At 40.2% G+C, this 9,297-nt stretch overlaps 1 protein-coding gene across 1 annotated transcript in view; it reads right to left on the reverse strand.

Moving 5' to 3' along the window:
- Positions 1–9,297, reverse strand: part of gabrd (gamma-aminobutyric acid type A receptor subunit delta) — a 30,555-nt gene that overhangs the window by 19,014 nt on the left and 2,244 nt on the right. The window lies entirely within an intron of this gene.

The raw sequence follows: 9,297 nt of genomic DNA on the forward strand, positions 1-9,297 counted from the left end.
TGTGTGTGTGTGTGTGTGTGTGTGTGTGTGTGTGTGTGTGTGTGTGTTCCATTAACTGACAGAGTAACAGTGAATAATAGATCCCTTTTCATTTAGCAAACAGATCATTTTATGGACTACATTAACACTCTGATACTGTTTAGCATATGGAGTCCAAGGAGCAGCATACTTTTTATTTGACGTGGTAAAGGTTTAATGGTTGAATACTGCATTTTTACCTTTTTATTCAGTCACTTGACAAAATGAAGTAAAACATTATTTTGACTTGACTCTCATATTGATCTTTTACTGGCTTATTGATTTTTTTTCTTTATTCTCGATGTCCTTGATCCTAGCATTTAATGTGCTATAAGCAATGAGGACAATGGGGATTGTTGAAAAAAGATATGGGGAAATAGGAAATGGATAAAAGATTAAAAGTGTGCTATATAAACAAGGGAATAAGAGGAAAAAAAGAAAAACATTTTAAAAAATGTTGTATTTATCTAAACTTCTTTTAATTAACAGTGGATGTTAAATAAAAGAAACATGCCATTTCATCAAGGACAGGTGTTGAGCCTGTCAGTGTGAGGGGCCTTTAAGCAAGTGTGTCCCAGCAACCATGTCTCCAAATTACATTTATATACAAATAAGTTGTTTTTTCAGTCAAGGAAGTGCTATACTTCTTGTTCCACACACAGATCAGAGGGAAGGCATTGTGACTTTCAGCGTGTGTACACAATGCACCAGGGTTAGCATCCAATGTTACAATAGTTAGTGTCGACTTTTTTAATATACTGTATGATCAACCAAGGCGCTGATGTGTCCCTAACTTTTACCAAAGTGCGATGAGTCCATACTTTTGTTCGTATCACATATATTCAGTATGATTTTTTTTGCAAATAGAGGTATAGCGTCTTCTGTGGCTCCAGATGGTTTGTGCAAAGACTGAGAATATAACCCAGATGATGTAATCTGGGTTATACTGGCTTTGGTTTGGAGACTACAGGTTTATAACGGAAAGACTGCTTTACAAAGTAGAAGCGTTTAAAGTACATTTACCGAGCAGGGAGGGTCTAAAGAAAAGATTCAATTGGTTGCATTATGGTAAGTGTAGGACCCAGCATATTTAGAGCTTGGCCCATACTAGGAAGAAGAAGTCAGGATATCTTGTATCAAAGATTTTTGATACATTTCAATAATCCAAATGTGAATGCTTCTGAGCCTATCGAACTAATTAGAAAATAGAATAATTAGGGCCCGAGCATTGACATAGTCGGAGCGGAGGACCTATTGTTTTTCGATTGTTCATTATTATTATTATTATTATTCTTATTCTTAGTGTTTCGTCGCAAAAAGGAGGTGCTTGGGATACTGGGAAAATGTCGAAATTTGCCAGAATTTGCGAAAATTGCAGTCTGATTGGGGTGTCCAACTGCGGTATGAAATATTGGCTCGATAGCGCCCCCTATTGAGTAGCCCCAACATTGGGTTTCACCTAGCTGTATGAAATTTGGTAGGTATGTGGAACGTGATGAGACGCACAAAAAATCCTCTTGGAGTTTTTCATTAAACCAAACAGGAAGTCGGCCATTTTGACTTTTATGACGTTTTTTGACCATTTCAAGGCGTCATACTTTAACGAACTCCTCCCAGAGATTTGACCCGATTGACTTCAGATTCGGTCAGTATGCTCTTGAGACCTTGGCAGTGAAAAGTTACTCAAAGATCAAAAAAACACCATTCGCCGCGAAACAGGAAGTTGTTGTAACTCGGCCGTACATTGTTGAATCTGCTCCAAATCTCTCATATGTCATAACATCCTGACCCGGAACACATCTATGTAATAATTTAGAATCATAGTAATAGCGCCACCTAGTGGCAACTGGAAGTTGTAAGTTGTGTACTTTGACATCCTGCCCCTCACAGATTAATCAGATCCCTCTAAAATGTTGTCAGAACAGCCTTAAGACCTTGATAATGCTTCATTGTGAAAATTGTAAGAAGTTGTTGAAGGGCGGCGACGTGGCGGCTCGGCGAATTTCGATCCTTCGCCATGAACAAATAAACTGATGTAACTCAACTCCACATCATCAGATCTTTACCAGATTGCACATGTTTGATTAGACTCCCGGCCTGAAGACATCTGCAGGCCAATTTTGAATCATAGTCATAGGGCCACCTACTGGTAACAGGAAGTTAAAGTCTTTATACTTTGGCTTGTTTCTCTTAGTAGGTAAATCAAATCAACATCAAATTACTTCCACACAAATGTAAGAAGTTCATAATACCAGTTCATGAAGCTTTTGATGTTTCGTCGAACGCCGTTGCCATGGCGATGCAGTCTTCGCCGTTAACAACGAAGGTCATTTTGAGAGGCTAAAAATGCTCGAAACATAAGCAAACTTGGCAAGCAGATTACAAGCCCAAAATTTAGTTATGGAATATGATTTTATTGGTTCAGAGTGGCAAATCGGCTCAATAGCGCCCCCTACAAAATTTCGACGAAGCAGCCCTCGCAGTATGTTTGACCTAGATGTATGAAATTTGGTAGGAACATGTATCACATATGGACTTCAATAAAAGTCTCTTGGGGCCATGCTCTAAACCCACCGGAAGTCAGCCATTTTGAATTTTTTATGAATTTCTAGTGTTGTTTTTGTCATTTCCAGGCGCTGCACTTTAAGGAACTCCTCCTAGGGAATTAATCAGATCAACTTCAAATTTGGTCGGTACAGTCTAAAGACCTTTGTGATGAAAAGATACTCAAAGCTTGTTGTTTCGTGAAAAGCTGTTGCCGTGGCGACGCATTCTTCACCATGAAAAATTAAGGTGTTTTTGAGAGGTTAGACATGCTCGAAACATAAGCAAACTTGGCATACATATTTAAAGCCCAAAATGTAGTTATATAATATGATTTTATTGGTTCAGAGTGGCAAATCGGCTCAATAGCGCCCCCTACAAAATTTCAACGAAGCAGCCCTCGCTGTACGTTTCACATAGATTTACAAAATTTGGTAGGCACATGTATCACATGTGGACTTAAAATAAAGTCTCTTGGGACCATGCTCTAAACTCAACCGGAAGTCAGCCATTTTGAATTTTGTATGAATTTCTCGTGTTTTTTTTCCATTTCCAGGTGCTGTACTACGAACTCCTCCTAGGGAATTAATCCGATCAGCTTAGAATTTGGTCAGAACAATCTAAAGACCTTAGCGATTACAAGTTACTAAAAGCTTTAGGTTTCATCGAACGACGTGGATATGGTGTGACGGCCATTTTACATGGTTCACCATCATCCATCAAGCTGTTGTAACTCGACTGTACTTTGTCAAAACTGTCCGAAACTTGACATGCTTGTTGACTGTCATGGCTTTAGGACTTCTGCATGCCAATATTAACTCATAGTCATAGCGCCACCTACTGATAAGCACGGACGTAAGCAGGATTCTATAATTACAGCGGCCCAAACACTGAACTTATTGAAAGGGTTTGTGATCTAAATATGTGATCTTCTCTGATCTAAATATGTGCAAACTAAGATGCTTGGAGAGCAAAAGTTAGATAACAGTGGATTCTCAAACCATGTCAGTGGGCATTAGTATAAATGATCTGTCCAGAGCTTCTTCATGACAATCAGGTAAAATGTTACAATGAATGCATCACACTACAATCTAAAGTTACAGAAGAACTTAAAATGAAAACAGTGTTAAATTAAAGTGTTCAAGTAACAGCAAATGGCACTACCGTTTTGTTAACTTTCAAGTAAGTCCAAATACAATCAGCAGGACACTGCAGAGAGTTGAACCCCATCCCAGTAACCTGACAGTCTGTTATGTTACAAACACTGAAGCGCATTCACACACATTTATTTTCTTAATGATCTTAACAGGCTTACATTTATGATTGTATCGGATGTACACTCAAAACATTTGAGGCTTAAGACCTGGCAACATGATCTTGCTACGCTGCTGGTCGACGCAGGAAATATCATCTCACTTGTGCACGCAGAGTGTGATGGTCACAGAAATACACGGCCGCGTCACCCAGAGTCCTGCCAGTACCAGGAAATACCATTTAACTCGTGCACGCAGTGTATGATGGTCACAGAAATGCATGGCCAGAGTCCTGCTAGTACCCTCGACGTGTATGAAGTTGCGAGGGCCCGATCAATGCTGCTCACAGCTTTAATTAGGGCCCGAGCAACCGACAACGTCGGGCCTGTGAAGGCCCTATTGAAACTGTTAGAATTATTATTATTATTCTGATACAGTAAACTCGCGAAGTTGTGCTTTTTGTCAGTTTTTGCATTTTTCAGCCTTCGTTCTTTAACGAACTCCTCCTAGAGAATTTATGCGATCAACTTCTACTTTGGTCAGGATGCTCTTTAGACCTTTGGGATTAACAGTTATGAAAATCGTGCGCTTTCATCGAAGAACCTTGACGTGGCGTGGCGGCCATTTTGCCTCATTCTTTCTGAAAAAATAAGTTGTTATACGTTGTTATAACTCCAAGGTACATTATCCAATCCGCACAAAACTTCTTATGCATGATTCTACTTCAAGCCTGAACATCCTTCAATTGAAAGAAATTCAATACCTTATAGCGCCGCCTACTGGCTAAAGGAAATGTCATATTTTATACTTTTCTTTATTCCTCCTAGCCAGGTGACCTGATGATTCTCAAATTTGGTACGGATAACCTTAAGTCATTGATGATGCATTATCATGAATATTGTGCATTTTTGAACGCTGTTTCCGTGGCAACGCATCGTTCGCCATGAAAAAGGAAGCTGATGATTTAGTGACTTGGGATGCTTGAAAACTCATGCAAATTTGTACATGTGTCAAAGGTCATTGGAAGAAATATTTTTCTATGATTTTTTTAATCGTCCGTTTTAGATTGCCTCTATAGCGCCCCCTACAATATTTCAAAAGAGTAGCCCCAGCGCTACGTTTGAGCTACATGTATGAATCTTGGTAGGCACATGTATCATATGGAGACTTAAATATAAGTCTCTTGGGACCATGCTCTAAACCCTACCGGAAGTTGGCAATCTTCATTTTTATGTCATTTTTCCATAGAATTTGGCTTATTTCTAGTCGCTATACTTTAACGAACTCCTCCTAGGGACTTCATCAGATCCACTTTAAATTTTGTCAGTACAATCTCAAGACCGTTGTGATTAAAAGTTATCAAAAGATTTACGTTTGACGGAATCGTTTAGCCGTAGCGGGCGGCTACTTTACGTGACTCCCCATGAAAAAAGCTGATGTAACTCAGCTGGACTTGTTCCAAACAGTCTCAAACTTCACATGCTTGATAACACTCATGGCCTGAGGATGTCTACAAGCTAATTTCCACTAATACTCACAGCGCCACCTGCCGGCGAAAGGAAATATGGATTTTGTGATAAACACCTCCGATTTACATGACTTTTACACAATGTGGTTTACATTTGACACATGATGCATGTTTGCACACATTCTGTAGCACCAGGCAGCGGATACAGGAAGCATCGGACTATTTGCATAGCATCATTTCCAGCATCAGGCGGTCCACGCAGGATTAAATCCGTCTCGCTCGCGGACGCGCCGTCCGACGGTCGCGGACGTTCTTGGCCGCGCAGGCCGGAGTCCCGCCGGCACCCCCGACGCGCTGCAGATTGCGAGGGCCCGTTCATCGCTGCTCGCAGCTTTAATTGTGTTTAAAATCGAGTAGGAGGCTTTTAGCGGAAGCACTGAAGTGTCCCTGCACCACCTCACTCTGCTGCTCAAGGACACTTCAGCAGGGTGAGAGTCTGAACTCTGATGCTCTAGTCACAGGCTGCTCTCTCTCTAAGCACGAGGCCTCCACTCCTTCCTGATAAACACGGTGAAATCTAGAGGGGATCTGCAGGATGGACACACAGTACTAGAGGACAGAGAAGATTTACAGTAGTGTCTCCTTATCAGAGTGGGAAATGCTGCAGGGCTAACATTCAGTTCAGTGAGTTTCCTCAAAGATTATTTCAGAGAGGCTGAAAAAAGCTTGAATTCTCACTTTCAGTATTGTGATCGTAGGATGAACTGCAAATCAGACAGAAAATATTTTCACATACTTTGTGTTCACCTGAAAAACTTTTGAGTACATTACTGAATGACTTTCTTCTTCTTCAGTAACAGAGGACAAAAAGGTCCTGTAGCTGCAATGTCAGTTGTTTTTGGTTAATTGAGGAGCTCTACTTTAAAGGGAATAACTGGTCATATGAAAACAATATGTTATTGACTTATCGAAGGCAAAACTATGATGAAAGACAAATTATTCATTTTTTTCAGTGGTAAATTTGAAAATAAATATATTGTGTTTAAGTAATTTATCAGGTTAGAAAATAGCAAACATTTTGATAGGCCAAATTCTCAAATGTGTGCTTTTCTTATATCATATTGCAAAAGTAAACAGTTTTTTTTTACTGTTGGTCAGACTAAATAAGTGACTCTGTGTGACGAGTTCTCGTTATTTTTTATATTTTGTTTGCCAAGACATTGATTGTTTGATTTGACTGGACAGCAAACACTCTACACTCTTGAATCATTCTGACTTTTGCATTGCAATAACAAACATTACGGTCTAAATGCTGTTTTAGAGCTTTCTCCACACTTGCAGGATTTCGGATGGGGAAACACTGAATGTTTGATTTATTCATTGTACTTAGTCAAATTCTGATACGTCTAATACATATTTAACGATGGAATCATATAAAATATCTATCACGTTTTCATTCATACACCCCAAGTTGCTATAAGACCCCTCAAATGTATCCCAAAAAAATACAGAAGGCCTCAGTATCCTCAGTTTTAGCTACAGCTTCCATTATTTATGTTTATCTCCAATATGACATTTGCAGATGACTGTAAAGAGATTTTTGAAAAAGCATTTTAAAAAAACAAATAAATTGATATGTATTTGATAATCCAAATGCGAATGCTTGTCAGCATATTGAACTGACTGGACAACAGAATAATTAGAATAAAGTGTTTCTTATTGCCGTTTACAAACTGAGTGGGAGGCTTTTAGTGGGAACACTGAAGTGTCCCTTGCACCACCTCAGCCTGCTGCATGAGCAGAGTCCGGCTTACGGAGCCAGTTAATGCAGCCAGAGGAACATGATCCAATCACTGTGTTATTGAGAAATGTACTCTTCGGACAGAAGGAGAGATTTATCCGCTGACTCAGCCTCTTACACAGATTGGTTTGGAGCACTGTGTCACTTGCCGTTTAAGGACAAGTGTGACAGATCAGAGAGATCATGACATGTTGGGATTAAATCCTGCAGCAACGCATCTTGCTGCCACATCTTGCTCAACTATAATGTAACCATATTTGGACATACCTTATGTATACACATACAAACAAAATGTTTACAGTCCCAACTCCTCTGACTGTTTTTCTGCAAAGCTGAAACATACGACTGAGCTTTTCTGTCCATATTGCAAGATGAATTCGATGAAATATGCTGAAGTTGTCAACATGCAACAGCTTCAGCTCTCATGCAGGGCTCCTATTGAGCCTCAATCCTCTTACTCTCTGTGCACTGTGTATGCATCCTGTATCTTGTCCACAGCAGACTACGCATGATAGATTTGTGCTTTGATTTGTATTTCATTATACTATAGAGATAGCCCCAAAAACGAATCACCTGTTGTGCAATACTACCCCGCCTCACCTGTTTTTGTGTCAGCTAGTTTGTGGTCATTTGATTGAATGCTAAATGTATTTAGAAATGTGCCCAAAAGTATAAAGTAACTTCTAAAGTTTCCAGCTGCAGGAAGTGTTCATGTAGGCAACACCAAACCACAGTTAGCTCATCTGATAAAAATGTTATTTGGTTATAATCTGGGCTTTTGCTGTCAGCAAATATGTTATAAATATTGCAAGGGAGAAAATGGTAAAAACAGTTAGCTGGTTAGACAAAAAAGTTTTTTTCTTGCTCAATTTCTTTGGAAAAGCATGATTGAATTTATCAATAGGCCTTTTCCACAGCAGCCATTTTGACGTGTTTTTGCAGGAAAAGGCATAGCTGTAACAGAGCCATCGCTAAAGTTGCTAAATTGGAAAATGAGACCATATAGTGCCTCCACGCGACTCTCAACGTGGCGACGGCTGAGCGGTGGTAACGGCGCTAACAGTGCAAACAACAGCAAAAGCGCTGTCAGAGCTAACAGTGTTTACCTGAGTAGCAACTGCCGCGCTACGTCGCGACCGACGGCGTCATCAGCCGTAACCACGGAATGAGCTCCGTATGCGTGCGGGGCAGAGCGGCGCCCGTGAGCTAGCCGATTGGTGCACGCTCACATGCACTAAAAACATGCGCGGCCAGCCCGACTATGTCAACAAAGCAAGCAGAAAATCGGACACACACAGAAGGAGAGCGACTTCGTTCTCTGCTCAGGTAGACATTACTCCACTACACCTTTACATAGACAATAGTTGTTTGATGCCGTATTAATTCTCTGAATATCACATAGAGAACTTTTTATATCTTAGTCAGTTAGTCAGTTAGTTAGTTAGTTAGTTAATTAGTTACGGCTTTTTGCCAAACAAATCAAACTCTTTGTTGTGGCAAAGGTCTGTTAACATCGTAGGGTAAGTCTGATGCTATTCTAGATTTGTCTGACTGCAAACAAATCCATTATTTGTCCAAAATCCCACCATATTTACTATCAACTACACTATATTATTGCTGTCCTCCATTTTATTTGAGTTTCAGTAAATTGGTGCACTATTTAGTGCCCTCAAAAATGTCTGCGATGAAACAAAAACAGTGGCGTCTGTGACATTTCTGCTCACAATCCCACAACTTTATGGATCCCAAAATTACACCTGTCAGTTTGGTGGTTTGGTCAGGACCCTAGATGTCACTTTCTCGTTTTTCAAACTATGACGCTCCATCAGGGTCCAACATCATGGTTGGGCTTAAAATAAGTACGCAAACCAAGTAAAACATATAAAATGTAACAAAACAGCTTTTACATGCTCTTCTGTCCAGCACCTAGTATTTACCCACTGGATGTGCGTGCTTTTCTGAGTCCCTCTCTGTGACGTAAAGGCTGACACTTCAGCTGAAAAGAAAAGCTGTGAAAACTACGCCACACCAAAGGCGGCGAGGCGCAACTTTGGTGAAATGGATAAATGAGGAGCTAAAAAGAGAACTGGAGTAATTCTGTTTAGAGCGGGGCGCGAGGGGAAGGAAACAGTTTGCAACTTTCAACCACCAAAGGCAAAACAGTAATGTGTGTGTGTGTGTGTGTGTGTGTGTGTGTGTGTGTGTGTGTGTGT

Source organism: Anarrhichthys ocellatus, unplaced genomic scaffold, assembly GCF_004355925.1.
Source record: "Anarrhichthys ocellatus isolate YVR2014 unplaced genomic scaffold, GSC_Weel_1.0 scaffold44, whole genome shotgun sequence".
Lineage (NCBI taxonomy): Eukaryota > Metazoa > Chordata > Actinopteri > Perciformes > Anarhichadidae > Anarrhichthys > Anarrhichthys ocellatus.